This window comes from Pezoporus occidentalis, unplaced genomic scaffold, assembly GCF_034315485.1.
Source record: "Pezoporus occidentalis ecotype Australia unplaced genomic scaffold, CSIRO_AGI_Poc_V1 ctg95, whole genome shotgun sequence".
Classification (NCBI taxonomy): domain Eukaryota; kingdom Metazoa; phylum Chordata; class Aves; order Psittaciformes; family Psittacidae; genus Pezoporus; species Pezoporus occidentalis.
Genome location: NW_026916315.1, coordinates 2,477,128 through 2,494,463, shown reverse-complemented (window position 1 = coordinate 2,494,463; position 17,336 = coordinate 2,477,128). Strand labels below are relative to the sequence as shown.

General features: G+C 39.1%; 1 protein-coding gene across 2 annotated transcripts in view; it reads left to right on the top strand.

The window, feature by feature from the left end:
* The window catches only part of CUNH1orf21 (chromosome unknown C1orf21 homolog), a 121,653-nt gene that overhangs the window by 73,098 nt on the left and 31,219 nt on the right, over window positions 1-17,336 (top strand). The gene's annotated exons all lie outside the window — the stretch shown is intronic.

Sequence of the window (17,336 nt, the reverse complement as noted above, 5' to 3'; positions counted from 1 at the left end):
CTACAGCTTACATGCGGCAAGAGGATTTTCTTCAAAATGTCATAACTCTCTGTGAAGCTCACATAGAAGGTGCTAAATACGACTTTTTCCTGCTTGTCTTTCTGAATTAGGCTCTACTTGATCTTGGAATGAGTGCTTCCCCAGTTACGCTCACCCACCTCCTTTACAGGCCCAAATATACGCACTTTGAAATGCATATTTGCAAACAAGCTGGTTGTAAACCAGCAGTGCTCTACCATTAAGAAAATGACCTATTTATATAGGTATTATTTGCTCTGTACTTCCTGGTTTTATATATTTTAAAACTCACAGAGAAGGCAGTTCAGAATAGAAAAAGCAATATATTTGTGACACAGTAGTTGAAAGAATCATTTTGTGCAAGTTTCTTTTTCCCTGATTTGAGCACCTTGCCAGCTTGTAGTTTCACTTTCTGGAAATAAGTCACAGGTAAACTTAATGCTATTTAAAATGACTAGGATGCTGTTGAAGCGAATTAAAAATCATGGTGAGTCACATCTGGCATTTCTGATAAGTCATTTCTTCATTTCTAGAGCTGAAGGAATGTAGATTTTTGTAATTGGCTGACTGGGGGGTTCCCAGGTTTAAATTTTTGAAGTTTATCCCGCAGTTATGATACTCAGGTGCAAAATTTGACTTCTGTTTACACTCATTCATTGCCGCATTTCTTCATGTAGGGTTGCTTTTTTTTAGTCCCTTCCATCAGTAAGACCAAAGGGGAAATGCCATCATCAGATTTCAGTGGAACCATAACTGTTACCACCAGCTGAGGATTTGCCTTTTGCTGTCATTGGGCAGCTGTACAAAAATCCACTGTTTTTTTTTTTCTCTTTTCCTGAAGATACAAGTGAGCTCCAGGCAACTTGGATACTTCATATTCCATATTCTAGACACACATACTTGCATTACATAACAACACATGTATTCCTGTAATAAAGAGGGTTTATTTTGCTGCTCTAGCCTTGTTGCTCGAGTACTGGTTGAACAGCAGGAAACAATTTCTGTTTCAGTCTCCAGATTAGGTATTTGCCACCTGCAATTTTGCACTGCTGATGCTCTGGTGGATGGCGCAACTTCAGCTTGAAGCAGGGTTTTGAAGTTTTTTCCAGTGTCTCAGAAACATTGCTGAGAATATCACCTTTTCTAGCAGCATCTGCAGTGCATTCAGCTTTATTGCCAATGTAAGCACGTTTATTTTGAACTGGAAGAAGTGTGACTACAAGAATTTTTCCTCACTGTAGAGACCCCAATGCTTTGCTGACAAACAGAGAAAAAGGAAAAATGAGCAAATGAGCACATTCCCTTTTTTTTATTAGTATAAAAAGTGGGAAAAGTTTAGCAGGCTAAATTTTAAACTGCCCCTCAGCTGTAATGAAATTAGAATATTTGCAGAAGATAACATGCCACTTACATGATAACAACAAATAGTTCAGGACATCTTAGGTCTGCTGAGGTGACGCAGTTGCTGAAGTTGTATTCAAAACTAGATAGAGATATTTTGCACTTTCATTAGTGCCCGCTTGCTTCTAGCACTTAAAAGTTATCCTGATTAAATTTAGGAAGAGACATTTCTACAGCAGAGTACTTCTTATTTTATTACTGACAGATCATGTTTAATGGGAGCAGTTGGTTTTGGAAAACATATCAATATGGAGTTGGAGGGCTGGTATAGCTCTCTGTCATGTCTGTTGGGAGAGAAGAAAAAAAAAAAGACAACACAAGAAAGTCTTCGATCAGACAGGATGTATATACTTTAAAAGAGAAACCATCTTGCACACCAGAAAAGCTTTATGTTCCTTCTCCTCATCTTACTATAAGGAGATTACATTGTAATGTATGCAGGTTTTTAATCCTGAGAATTGTCAAGTCCTCATCACTCCAGGATTTTGAAAGGGGTTTCACAGTTCGAGTTCTCCTTAGTAAACATGTTTTAGTTCACTGCTTAGAAGATGGGTTAAGCTACCCATCACTCAGGCTTTAATTTTCTTAACGTGTGAAAAGTTGGCAAGCACTTATATAATCCCATCTTCTCATCAGCCATTTCCAGGCAACAGAAATTTTAGGAACAAGAAAAGGCAGTGGGAGAATCGACTGGCTCTTTTCTCTGCTCTCTTGTTTCTTAATCCCACGTTTCCTTATTGTCAGAGGGCTGCTAATTCACATCTCCTTCAGAAATGTAGCCCGGATGAGATGAGTAACCTGAATCTCATTATAGTCTGTTCCCTGGGAACTGCCCTGGTGTGGGGTGTCTTATCCTCTAATAACGTGTTTGAATTAGCTTACACAGATGCCAACAAATTTTTTGGTCTCATTATCAACACTGTTACTTTTTTAAGATATTTCGAAGTCTTGCTTAAAAAAAAATATCTGCTCAAGTGAAAATAAAGCTGCTTCCCTTATAACTTAGGCTCTTTGATGTGGTGCCATCTCTGCCTTTAGTGTTGCAGTATTTCTGAGTCAGGAAGAAAAAAGGTCACACAAGTAGATAAAGAGAATGGGATGACATGGCAGTCACTAGGCAAATTTCCATTTTGTACTGGGGTACTGTATTCAGGGTTCCAGGCTTTTATTCTATTCAGAGAGAAAGCTGGAGAAGGACTGGTACGAGCTATGGGTGTCTGTGGAAGAAATGGGGCTCTGTCAGTGAACCACAATCTTTTCCACTTCAACCTGAGCCTTAAGCAAGGCTCAAAACCTGAGTAAGTCTGAAATTGTAAAGCAGAAATACTCTTAAGATGTATTAACAACAAGAATGGCTGCGCTAGAACTGTCTGCCAGGTGAAACAGAAAATGCTGCATGTGAAGACATTTTCTGGCATAATCAAGTCTTTGAATTAAAATATAGGCTCTTGAAAAGGAGGTGAGGGGATAGGAGGGGGTGTGTGTGGAGAAAATAAGAAAAGATAAAAAAGCCAAGCTTGTTTCAGACTCTGCCAAAGTCACTTTTTATTTTCCTGCTGTTCCTTTGTATCCATCAGCCTGATTCACTTCTTTATCCAGATAGTTTCTCTGCTTCTCCACTTGCCACTGGGATCTCTCTGATCCTGGTTTCATTCCTAGTACCTCTGGCTCCTGGTACCTTCCTGAGCATCCTGCCTGGGTTCTCCATCAAAATAAAGCAAGACATGTTCCACTGGGTGGGAAAAGTCTTGAGCTGGAAGTCACACGTATCCTTGTAGCCTGAAGACAGGAATGGGATGTAGCAGGATTAGGTGCTGGAGAGCTGGGGTTATGCTGCATGCTGGCACTATGTACCATGTGCTTTAAGAACTGCTCAGCTAAATCAGGGATATTTGAACTCTGATCTGTAAAGAACTAGTAAATAGGCAAAAGGAAGAAGTTCTTTGTACTACATACGTTTTTTAATCACAAGTGTTGGGCTATATATATTTAAGAAAAAATTGAAATTATGCTAATTTTCCTATGAGATGGTGAGCATGAATAGAAGGTCTCAAGTGTGTTATTATTTCTAGAGGTAAATAAGCAAATGTGATGGTTATTTGTGCATTAAGAAGCAGAATGGGTGACTGTGATGTTGTATCAGGGTCCAGGGTTGGAGTGGCTGGGAAGGCAGGTGAGCCGACTTTGCCCACCGTGAGCCAGCCTCTGAAGGTTGTTGTCTTAGGCAAAGCCGAGACAGTGGTGTCTCCATGCACAGCTTGGACATGCCAGCATGGCAAGTGGAGTAATGGACCCACATATGTTAAAACTAAACCTCAACTCCCTGCATAACTACAGTAATTCCACAAAGATGAGTTTTCCTGCATTTCTGCATCTTCTTGGGGCAGACTGTGGCCTGTTTAAGGATTTATGATGAGCCTTCTCTAAAGCAAAGAGAGTTTTACCAAATTTGAGTTTACCATTCAGCAGCTCTGGATGGGTTTTTTTTGACCCTAAATATTACCAAAACTAATCACATATGTAACTTACGTGGTTTTGTTGCTTTGGAAAGCTAAAATGCTAAAATTAGGGACTATTAATACTTTAAAATCAATCTGAACCTATTTTAAAATGTACCTGCCACAAGCTGGTATGTTCAAAATAAATAATATATTTTACCATTTCTAAAGAACTATTTTATTTTATTTTTTTTAGTTTGGAAAGGACTCACTGTTCAGATCTACACCATCATGTTAAATATACAGGCTACAATCGTAACAGCCTGCTTTACATTCATAATTTGTCCATAATAAGGACAAATCTAATTGTTCTCATTTCCATACTCTTGCAGCACTAACGGCTTTCTACTGTAAAATTTTACTGCCAAAAAAGATAAAACAAGAAGGTGTGTTGTATTCATGCAGTTTAGCAATGCTTTAGCAGACTTGATGAGCTTTATTAGTTTTCCTCTGAAACGGTCTGTAGTAGTACAGATACCTCTGAAAATATCAAATACATAAAGCTACTTGTTTGTGTGTGTGTTAGGTGGTTAACTTGATATTTATTGCAGTTCAGTTTTTAGATGATTTTGTATAGAAAACTTTTTCTGGCTTTCATTGGCATAAAAGGCTACTTACTGGGATTTTTATGCTTTGTTATCCAAACCCTCAAAACAATCGGGCATAATCCTCTGTTTTGTCCTGAAGCTCCGTAGTGAAATTGTATGTTAGCTTGAGATGAATTTGTGATGGAATTGAAAGAAAGTTGTTTCTCTCTGTTGCTCTTGCTATCTCTCACTCTGCCTTTAATAATGATGTTTTTGTTGTTTGGGTTTTTTTTTCCCAGTAAGTGTAAATTTCCACTCCACTTACCTGCAAATGTAATTTTTTGTCAGCCTTGCATGTGCTATTATTTCTTATGCCTTGAGCTTCTCAGCCCAGCCGCTTTTTGCCATTTATCATCCAGCTCCGTAATCCTTAGTATTGCAAAACTTCAGTCTCCATAGCTCTGTATTTAACACCAGTTATTTTCTGCAATCATATAGTAAAAGTAGACAGTAGTATCTGATAGATGAAGTGTATGAAATTAAAAGCCTAGCAGAAAATGAGGAATGAAACAACTGCAATTACTATATAAAATGTAATATGTGAAAGGAAAGATGCCTATTAAATATTTGTATTATACAAAACATTTATTACAGATACATCAATCATAAATATTTTGTGATGTGCGATGCAAATATTGGAGTATGTCTGAATTCCACATCAATTTAGGAAAAGATCTTTCTAATTCTGTTGCCAAGATGCCCAATCTAGGAGATAAAAGAATATGAAGAATAAGCTAGCTAAAAGAAATCAGCTAGCCACCACTCTCGGGTTAAATTTATTTGTGTATTTGTGGTGCTTTCCTTTCTAAAAGTGCAAATTTAAGCATGGGAAAGTGTAAATTTAAGCATGGAAACACAATTAATTTAGTACTTTTAAGTCTTTAAAGCCATTGCTGCTTACTGTTACTAGATAAGCTTTGAATTGCTGTGTTTTAAATGCATAATTATATATTTATCACAGCACTGTTGTAATACAGTCAGCACAATGTGTAACAGCACTGTTGTAATACATTGGTGAAGAGCTTTGTAAAAATTAAAATTAGTATCATAATACATATACTACAGTAGTAAGATTTCAGGCTGCAGTTACCTAATTATTTATTTTAAACCATTTTGCAATGATAGCGTGTTTTGAAACACATGATTTCAGGATAGAACTTGCTCATGCTCTGCTTATAAGGAGAAAGAAACCAGAAATGACCAAGACTAACAGCCCTCAAGCCCTTAGAAAGAAGAGATTTTCTCAGGTTTTGTCTATCCTGAAGAGTTTTGTTGTGTTAAGTCCTGTGTTGATCCCTCGTTTGCTTTCGGTGCTGTATGCAGCATCATCCAGCATGAAGGAGCTCATGTCCCACCGCTGGCATGGTGTCAGCTCCAGGTATGAGCATTGGAATGATTTCATCATGTTGGTTCATCCACTGGGGTGGATGGGTATCTATTTTCTGTATCTCAAGGAGAGGCTATTTACTTCTCTGCCTCTTGCCACCTTATTTTCCTTTCTTCTATTTTTAGATCTAAAGCCTCAGCTCAACAGCTTGAAGATGTTGTTGTCCCTTGTATTGGAATCCAGGCAGGAAAACACACAAAAACACTGAAAAATACAGCTTGGGTCATTCTGGGAGGGAAAGAAGAAATTGAAGCATCTTTTCTGTTTGGTTCCTGGAGCATAAGAATAATAGAAGAACAAATTGAGCACTGCCAGGTGTGCATGAAGACTTGATAATATGCAGGGGTTCCTGTGCCACCTAGCCATTGCATCTCCTGTAATCCTGATTGCTGAAAAATAGAGCAGTGAAGTTGAGGGCTGCAAAGCAAGGCTACTCCCCCATGTTTTCCCACAAGGAAAGGCACGTTGCCTAAATGCTGAATCAGCCCAGTCCTGGGGCCCTGAGGGAGGTCTGTGGAAACAGGTCCCACAGGCTCTTCGCAGACCAGTGCAGAGGTGCTCCCCAGCTGGACTGTTCCTCTCTCAAGTTCAAGAAATAAACCATATAACAAAAGCCACCACCAGAATAAGTAAGTAAACAAAAACCAGGGAGTAAAATTTAAAAGTAACTAAATGAAGGAGTGATGAACGAATATAAAGCTCCTTTCTGCCAGTGGTGGCAAGGTTCGTGTTAGTATAAAGGAGGCAGCGTCCCCTACCCCAGCAGACAGGCAGGCAGGCTGCGGCACCCATGAGCCTTCTTGCCCCAAGCAGCTGCAAGGGCAAAGCTGTCGTTTCCTTCAGGCAGAGCAACTTTGAGCAATGCCAGGAGGGATCAGGCAAAGCAAGTAAAGAAGAATTTCGCTTTTTGCTTTGTAAGATGATACCTAAGAAATTCCCCTGGGAGTATACAGTTATTTATCAGATTTGTTTTCTTCCAGTCTTCATTTGTAGAATCTGGATTGGTGCATTTTATGCTCCATGTACTACTAGGTTCTTTTTCCCGGGGAAATTAAAATTATAAAATCATCTTTTGGATTTTTTTTCCCTTCAAGAATGAGAGCTTAAATGAATGCTGCCATATCACCCAGTGCAAAGTAATGACAACATTTCAATTTTCATAAACCAGTTTCTACAATGTTTTTTGAAAGAGGTGCATTTGCAGCTGGAAGAGAAGTGCACAGAGAAGATATTGTTACTAGAACTAGTTGTTTGAAACGCCATGCAATTAGCTTATTTCCATATTGCCCATTTAATTTCAAATTTGCAGTGATATTCTTCAAAGAACAGCTTCTCATAATGAATTTATGACAGTTTTAGCTCATTCCACTTATGGGTCACTGCATATTATATAGACATCAAATAAATGATTGCACTGAGTATTAATATTCTTTTTCTTCAGGATTCCATTAAAAATGGTTTTGGTGGAAGATGAATTTTTTCCTCTAGTTAATTTTTGAAAATCTAGAAAATAAGTGGATGCTATTAATAAATATTCTTAGCAAGTCATAAAATAACATAAAAAGTAATTGCTCCAGGTACATTTCTTCAGACTAGACCTTGTTTCTGTCTTCACCCATATCTTGCCCTGCTGAGAGGCAGAATGATACAATTTATAAGGCTCTTGATGAAAGCAATTTTAAAGTAGACAACTTAAATATAATGATATTTCTTTCTAAGCATATTAAAATAACAGTGGACAGAAGCAGCATGCAGTCGTAGTCTTGCTATCTTTTGCTGGGAGAAAAAAATAACCTAGTGAAGTTCTAATGCCCAGGAGCCTTGGGCAGCTGTCTAGAGCAAATTTGCAGGACTGGCTTGCATCATTGATGTAAAGGATTCTCACAAAACTTGCAGAGATGTTCCCATCGCTTGTCAAAGTAAATAATTTTCCATTATTTTTATTATTTATTTTTATTATTTAACAGCTTGAGTATCTCAAAACTTGAACTGAAACTTTAACAAGGATGAGCAATAAGATTTTGAAAGCTGTCAACAATAGAAGCTCTCTGTGTCCTCTGGTACTTGCTTTTCAACACCTTGCCTGGTAGGTGTTGATTATTAATTCTGCTGTTTTGGAACAGAAAATAAGATAATATGCAGGCAGAAATGAAGGCACAAAAATGCCTAAAATCATCAAAGGTCACTGTCAAGAGAATAAAGGTGGCAAATCCAGGCAGTTGTGCTGACTGCTAGCCCAAGAGTCCTGGGTGAGAGTACCGCTGACCACTGCTGAGCTGCAGTCTTCTGTCCTCCTGCCTCCATTTCATGACACCAAGGTTAGAAGTTGACCCTTTTATCTGTTCAAATTTAGTTATAGATGGTATTATTTGCTCAAGCTTTCTTTTCAGGCATTAGACTCCTTCAGTTAAGGCGGTTGTGGAGAAAACATAATTCCCAGGATATATTTATCCAGTGACATGCTAGTTTCAGACCACTTAAGTACAAAGAGATAACAAGCAAATTTATCCATAGATATTTAATTATATGTTTAACCATGCACCCTTATTGATCTCTCAGTTTGAATATAGTATTGCACCTGGAAAAGAAGTTTCAGGGTGCTGAGAGATGGGATGTGCCATTTTAGACTCCAAACCAGTACTGGATTTACTAATTTTGATTTGTTGAAGCTGAGGTGGTTTTTGCTGCAAGCTCTTTATACTGTGGCTGTCTTTTGCAGTGGAAAGTGTTTTCTTCTGTGAACTTTGCTAACTGATGTCTTTAAAACCAGTTGAGAGGTGAACTTGAAGCCAGTCAAATGCACTACTGTCTCCTGTACGTAAAATATCTCCAGCACTCAGTTCTCAGGATTTAATACTCTGCAGTGACAGATGCTTCCTTCTCTCCTACCTTTGTCGTGTGTTTCTTTGACCAGTGCCAGCACTTTGATCCCCTGGCCTGTTTATAAAGACACGAGTCTTTAAAGTGGTTTATAGTAGCTGGGAACTTAGCTTGCTCATGCTGAATTATGATGGCTTTGTATACATTCAGAGATCAAATTTGAAGGTGAGGACTGGTATGAAAGGATGGGATTTGTTCATGTTTTTTGGGGAAGAGATTGCTTCTGCAGTCTTCTGAGGTTGTTGATTCTTTGATCTCAGATGCAGTGAAGCAGATGATGCTTGACAGCTCTTGTGCAAAGTAGGCCTCGACATCTGTGTTGGATATATCTCTTGGGTGGAATTTAATGCATCTTCTTGAGTGACAGACAAGAAAGGTGGCATCTTCTGTGGCCAGCAGTGCTGCTAGGGGGAGTACAATCAAAAGCCCTGTAAAGGAATCTGTATTAGCAGCTGCTGAAAGCAAGCGGGAGTTAAATGACTTATCCTAGGAAGAGGTTGGAGGGGAAAAGTAGGACGAGGCAAAACATGAAAGGTGGGCAAAAAAGGGGAAAAGGAACAGAAACACTACAGGGAGAGGTGAGAAGAGATTCAGAGGGCTGTTACAGCCCTGAACTTCCCAGCTTGCCGTAGCTGAGAAGAGACATGCTTTCCATGAGAAATGGGGCATCCCAAGTAGCCCATAGGGCTACCTTAATGAGACATACACCTCATTATGGATGCATAGGAAGACACACAGGTTTTGTTCAGCAAAGGTAGCATACCATCAGCCAGTGTTTTACTTGGTGTTAAATCCACATAGCAATAGCTGAGGCACTCATCAGCTCTAAAAACTATTTTGATGTGGCCTTCCTGATGTAGATGGGAGCTTATTCATAGCTTTTCTTTCCAGGTGTTTTGTGAACATTCTGGTGACTTTATGTGATCTTTCCCAGTTTAATCCAAGAGGGATTGCTGTGGTCAGACCCAGTGTTGTCCTGTATAAGATGGGTCAGGTCCTGTGTGTTTGTGCTTCATTCTAGTGGTCTTCACTCTAGTTGAATAAGTGCAGCGCCTTTCTACAAGCAGTTCTGAGCTTTTGCCATGGACAGCATGTGATAGCAGCATGTTGCATAATCTAGATTTGTCATTTGAAAATGAGAGTTTTCTAACTAATCTTGAACAAATAAACAAATGAACATTATCAGTTTGAATTTGCTGCTTTTCTCTGAAAAGCCCTATTTCTCCTTTGTTCTAGGATTAAAAAAAACAGGAGCTCCCAATCAATTTTGCAACATTATTGTTTTGAGACTCTTGCATTTTGTCTCCTTTTTTACATAAGCAATGTCGTTTTCTTCCACTGTCCAATCCATGTGAGAGTTTCTTCATCACCTAAATTATTTTTGCATGCTTTCACATCCCCCTCCCCCTATCTTGATTATTTAGTAAGAAATAGGAAAAAAAAATTGCTTTTAGAAGCACATACAGTAGAAGATCAAGAATAAGGAGTACTCACAGGAATAAAAGTTGTAGCAGGAGAGAGCTAATTATTTAATGTTCAAAAAGACAATGCCTGTTGTACTGAATGAGTATGAAATGTTATTTTCCTGTTTCAGTAGTCACTGTTTTTGTTAAGTTTTCCACCTGTTAGGCAATTGTACGCTCACATTGTTACCGAGCCGGAACATTTTCCACTGCTGTATCAGTTGTTTTGTGTTTGCTTGCTTGATATTTTGATTGCGCTTCACCACAATGTGTGAACTAAGTTGGTAAATATTTAAAATCTGCCATGGAGAAAATGGTGGTATTTAGTACAAAATTATTTGAAAGCACTGTGGACATCGTAAAGTGAATTGGTTTGGTTTGGTTTGTTTTTGTTTTTTTTTAATTCTCCCTGGGAAATGAGGGGTCTCTGCAGGGGCTGGGCTACCCAGGCATTTTATCAGTTTAGGCTTGCTGGGACAGTGCTGGAGTAAAGGCCCCATGTGGGTGGAGGACATCATGATTTAATGATGTCTCCTCTCAAGAAAGTGGAAGAGAACTGGAGGCGGCTGCTGGGAAAGCTCATTAGCTGTATTAAACAGCTTCTTTAGCTGTTTAGCCGTAATTACTGCATGCTTGGGTTGACAGGTTTGGCAAATCCAGGTCTCCTCAAGAGAAATAACTCAGAAGGCTTGCTCATTTATACTTTGGCTGCCATGCATTTTGGGACGATTGAGAAGTTAACATTCTTCAGCCTACATTGACCCACCTTGCCAAGGGGATTTACTGGTGCCACGGCAGGCACTGCAGAAATCTCCAGGGCAGTGTGAAGCCATGGAATAATCCCCAGTGAGGAGGTAAGTGAACCAAGATGGGGGGATTTATTCCCAGTGGTGGATGAAAGCGAGGTCATGTAAGCTATGCACACATCACCCATATAGGGGAGACCAACGACATTTCTGGTGTTCTTGAGATATTACTGATGCTCTGTACAGCCCAAGCCTCACTGCACCCCCCCACAAAAAAAAAACAGCTAGAAACAAAGACAGACCTGTGAAGGGGAAGGGGCCAAAATAAAGGTGATGCTTGCAGGCTCTTTTTTCAGTATTATTTTTAAAATATATTAACTGAAATTGAAGGATTTTTATTTTTCTTTTTGTAAATGAGAGACTTTTTCAATTGTGGTGTTGTTTCTGTAATGCCTGGAACATGGTTAGGCACCTGCCAAATATAGTCAGCATAAAAAATTCTTAATCTTGTGAAGCTGAAGGTGGCAGCTTATGCTTCTGTTTTAAATAGAGTGATAGGGACTGGACTTGGGACTGTGTGAACTTTGGGGGTTCTCATTTCCTCTGCATCCATAAACTCCCTCTCCAGCAAGTGATAGGGCACTGTTGATGCTTTTGGCATTGCTACCAGTTCTGGCTAGTCATTGTGAAATTCCCTGTGTTGGATCTCTCTCTGCCTCCACTTGAACTAGAAATGCTTCAGCCGCCTCTAAGGATGAACAATGAGCATATCTGTCCATCTGTACTACATATGCTTAAACCAGGGCTGGAAGGGGCTTAGTCTGATTATTTTTTAACTATATTCTTGCTTTTCAGCTTCAGTTGTTCCCCTTTGCTTTTGAAGATGGCTAAGACCAGCTGCTCTGCAGGCAGCTGAAAGATTCAAGTACATACGTTGGAAGGGATTTCCATGTTTGATCTGGTGGAAAGAGGAAGAGAAAATTGGATTGGGAGAAGGGGAATGAGTATAGGATTATAATCTTCCCAGGTTCAGGGGTTTTTTGTGTTTTTTTTTGATTGGTTGTTTTTGGGTTTTTTTTTATTACTTAAGTCGGGGAGTAAAAAACCCTATGAAAATAAATTTATGCTTGTAAAAGCAAGCAATTTAATATTATGAAGATGCTGCGCAGATAATTCAGGCTCTTGTGAATACATGGGATGGTGCAGTTTGGAATTACATGTAGGTATGTTGTAACATAAATCTGTATACGTGAATAATTTTAAATGTGAAGCACTAGTTTTCACAGATAGCAAAGTAATACTGAGCTAATATGCAGCTTACCAAACAATCTTGTATTTGTTCTCACTGGGAAGAAAACGTTTTTTTTACTTTAAATTGCTCCTTGCTCCCACAAGAAGCATTATTAGAGTTCAAACACAGCTCTCCGGTGCTCCACTTTCATCTCCTACACTTGATCTGTGCAAACCACACTGGCTGTGTGCTTCTGCGTGCTGTTCTATCTCATATATAATCTTTCCATGGGATAGCATCAAAGACAGGCAGCTTTAACTAAAATAAGCAAGCTGCTGGGTAGTCTATGCATGGGAATACAAAACCAATGTGCTTTAATAACATAATAATATTATAATTGTGTGTGTGCACATATATATGTATTTAAATGTAGCTTGTATTGCAGCAGCACCTGAAGGCAGTAGCTGGGAATCAGAAGCAGCTGCTCTGCCTGCAAACACAGCAAAAAGGGGCTCATATATTACCAATTCTTCCCAAACAATTTGTCTAAACCAGCACTTTTATTCCAAAATCTGTGTACTTCCAGGGGAGTGACTTAGGGGTAAGTTTTCAAACTCCAGGGTATTAAAAGCCAAACACTGGAGGGGGTAAAGGCATGCTATGCAGCTGAGTGTGATGTGCTGCCATCCTATACCCCCAATATTTGAATGTCAGATCTTGTGGTGAGAGAGGACGGTTTGGATGAATGTGAGGGGGAGCACACCATCAAGCTGCCCTTTTCCTTTTTCCTTTAACCATTCAGAGAAATGTAGCTGCCATAAGAGAGAGAAGAGGGACAGATTTGACTGTGAGGTGTGGTGGAAAGTAGGGGATGATTTCAGGGTTGGAGAGATGCTGGTAACATTATGCTGGTGAAACTTTGTGGGTTTACCAGATTGACTTCTCTTTATAGGTTTGGAGAGCACACTGCCTTAGCAGCATACGTGAGCTGAACATAGGAAATCCTCAGCCCTTTCTCAGGTGACTGGTGGGGCTCTTAAAAAACTGGCTTCAAGTTGCTTCATAACCTCTAAGAGTGAGTCAAGGTCAAATCATGCTTTATTTTTTATAAGGGCTTGGCTGGATGCACAAGTTTAGCAGCTTGTGTATTTGTGGGATTTGTTTCTTCTGGAGATCTCCTGGCTCTCTAAGTTACTCTGTCCTGCCCAGCTTTTCCAAAGATTAACATCTGTGTGAGAACACTGTTTCTGGAGCGATGTTTACACTCATTTCCTTCCTAGGGAAAACATTCAGCAATGAAACAGGACTTAGGCAGCAGTGTGGAAGTAGTGATGGCAGATTCAAGGACAACGTGGCATGTCTTTCCAAAGTACAGCTTGTTCTTAGGAGGTTGTGTGTTGAGTTTTCTGCAGAAGCCTTCTGCTGTTCTACTGAGCTAAAGGCATTGCTTCGCCTTGCAGCAAACCCAGCCACGACTGGCTGCCAGCCAAGCCTTTGCTAGCCACAACCTGCACACCATGTAACTCCTCTAAGAATAGTACTGGTGCTCTTTAAAAAAGGTCCCATCCTCCCCACCAAAAGATTTTAGCGATGCATTGTTTTCATCCCTGATCCACAGAGGGGGAATTTGGAAGGGATTGTTTTCCCCTCACAACGGACGGTGTCTGTTGTTTCGCTTGTGCCTATGCGTTGAGCTATTGCTAATGTGGAGAAATATTTTCGGACTTAATGTGGTGAGTCAGGGCTTAACCGTAAATTGGTCATGGGATAGAAAGCATACAGATTGTCTGTTACTCAGTATCTAGTTTCAGCGATTTCAGAGACATGAGCAATTTCTAAACTGATGTTAATTAGACTCATAACTCTTTCTGAGGTGATCTAAGGCAAGGATTAATTATAAAAGTTTCTCGGTGTTAGAACATGTTTCTTTAGTTAAAGTTTGGCATGCTTTTGTTTTACGATTAGCATGAAAGAATTTTCCTTTGCTTAAAATCCCTAAATACACCATTCTATCTTGCTATGTAAATAACTGTATTTATGAGTTTATCTAAACAAATCTAACTATTAAATGGGAAAAAACACATGGAAGGCCCAAGAGATACCAGGCAGTTCAAAGGCTTATTGAGTGGACTTGCATATTCCTTGTGGGCTTGGTTGTGTTTTGGAAGCTGATCTTCCGGCTGTACTTGATTTCTTACTTAAATAAAACACACTATAGATTATTTTCCTGTATTTTCCTATCTTAATTAAAAAGAAAAAAAGGTGACTTGGATAAGTGCCCTTCCATGCTTCTCCTTTTGCCTCCATAAATAGGGGCTTTTCCAGAGCCAGCTCAGTGGAGTCTTAATGGAGATGGGGATCCAGTAGTCTCATGTTAAACTGCCTCCTCTGGTTGTATTTCCTTCAAATTATCTGTAGAATTGTGAGGGTGTGAAAAGAGCCAGTTGATAACAACTCGTAAGTTTGCCTTTTAGAAAACCTAAATTGAATTGGTCAAATGACTATATAGAAGGCTTGGTATGTCTTGTCTTCTCTGCACCTTCTTTGTCTGCTGTGCTCATTTTTCAGGGCGCAAATTTTAGCAGATTCTTATGGCAGAATATCAGAGTGTTCCCAGTTAAGGATTCCTGCACCAATGTGGAAAATTTGGCCAAGTTTTCATTTTGTTCACTTTTTTGCTTCGTAAAGCTCTTTTCTTGCAGTTAAGTCACATAGCCAAGTAGTGATGGAAGTTTTTTGGTATCATACTTCTGTGAGTGCTTTAAAACAGAAGAGATTCAAATCTAGATCCTATGACTGCTGTGTTTTAAGTTGGGGGGGCATGTGTTTTGGTGTTTCTTTGTTGCCAGGGTTTTATTTTTTTGGGTTGTCTTTTTTTTGTTTGTTTGTTTGTTTGTTTTTTTTTGTTTTTGTTTGTTTTTTAGGAAAGCATTGCGTTAGCCTGTCTTTTTGCTCAGGTAATGTAATAGAAAATCACCGGGAATTTTGGCTTGTAATAAATTCAGACTTAGATTCTTATTGTATGTTAATGTTTTTAATAATCTGACACTACAGATCTCCCTAGTTTTATAGCCTATACTTACGACTCCTGCATTATGTATGCTGATGATTACTATGTGAATGTAAGTTATTAAATTGATTTTATGATGGTGGCGTAGAGCATAAAGCTGAGTTCACTTAAGGAAATAACGCATATCAGTAAAATAATAAAGTATTTTGTCATGTTGAGTGACAAACTGTGGAGGGATTTGTAATACAGCTTTCCCTCAACACCTTTTTGTGAAATGGTGCTCTAGCATCACTCGCCCTCCAGTCCTCAGTGTCCCCAGACTTGGCTCAGTTACCAGTGAAACAAAATGTATTGGATCCACTTTGAGTTTATGGATGGTGACAGATTAACTTGGAAAGACAGATTACAAAGAAGCATTATGGCCACAGTCTGAATCCTAAGAAAGTGATGTATAGCTGGTGCAGAATGACAAGAACTTTTATCAAGGGAACAGGTTAATTAACGATTCCTGATTAAACTAGTGCACCATGTGAATTTAATAGCTTGTCTTCAAAAGCAGAATGTGAAATTGCTTATTACTTTGGTGTATCTTTCTTGCAAATTGTGAGCTGCCAGAGGTTCTTCATGATTAGTTGAGTTTAGAGGAACTTAACACTAGAGTGGGAGACACCAAATGATTACTCTGCTCTTGCTTCAAGCTCATTCCCTTATGTGAATAAAGAAGTTGCCAGGAACAAAGTCATAGAAGTGGACTAAGAATGGGATCAATAGCTGTAAGGAAAGGAGAGGCATACTGGTATTGTGAAGCAGGGACTTCAGCTGAATACCACCATCAAAATGTTGGGTAGTGAAATAGTTAACAGAATTGCCATTCAAACTTCCAAGTTAATGGTCAAGTTGTATGTGATCATGGTTGTTGGGGTCACTCTAGATATGGAGAACAGAAGTTCATTGTGTCTCACTTCTGCCACCTTTTAGGTTGAGCAGCTGTAGTTCATGAAGTGTTTTCTCAATGGTCATGCTTTGTGTAGAGCTAGTTGCTCTTCTGGTTCTTTGAGACCTTCTTGGTGCATGATGCCTTTTACACACATCAGTATGATGCTTGTTTTTCTTTGAAAGAGCATGATATTGATGGCTCTTGTTCAGCAAGTTTCTAGATCGTGTTCAGCAGAATTACTGCATAAGCTGGTGTTTCCATGTTGTGTATATCCAGTTGGTTATTAATGCCAAAGTCCTATACCTAGCACTTGGGCCCTGTTTGAATTATGTCCTGTCTTTTTCAGTACATCTCTCCAATTTGTTAGGATAACTTTGAATCCTGCAAAGCAGAGTCCATGCTGACTTGATTCTCTCTGTGGTTTTGGAAAGCAGTCGTAGTCTCCACTTCATTATTACTCATCATCTCTGCCCATGGCAGGGGGGTTGATCTTAAGGTCCTTTCCAACCCCCTAACTATTCTATGATTCTGTGATCTCAGTCCCTAACAAAAATCCAACTGCAGGACAGATACCAACAAAATCTTGCTTGATGTATTCTTTCATTTTAACGATGTGCCATTGTAAACTGCCTTCTGCATGGCTTCTTAGCCAGCTTTGCGCTTATCTTAGAGTGCTTTCAACTAGCAGGTCTAGACAGACGCGATTTTCCTATCTTGTTTATAAAAATGCCCAGAGCTTACAAAAATCAAGGTGTATGACATGTTCACTCTAACCAGTATAACTGAAATACAGGATTTACATTAATGTGAGTTTGGTTATTTTCTTTTTTCTAAACCAAAGTTTCAAGTACTGATAGATTGCAACATATTTTCCATGTAAAGGTTCTCCTTAAAAATACTAATACTACAGAATGGATATTTTCTTTAAAATACAAGCTTAGGTTGTGAAGCATAATTGAGAGGAAAAGGGTGAATTTTGGAAGCAGGTTTTATTGCTGCAGAATGAAGAACATTGAATGCCTTCATTATACAACGCTTCAGTATTAGTCAAAGCTCAGATTCAGTCTGATCAATTTAACACAGGTGTGTAACTAGTGAGCTTTATCATTAAACAATGTCAAAATGAGTTTGAAAAAGGGTAATGTCATCTTTCAAATAATATGAAAATCCTGCTATAG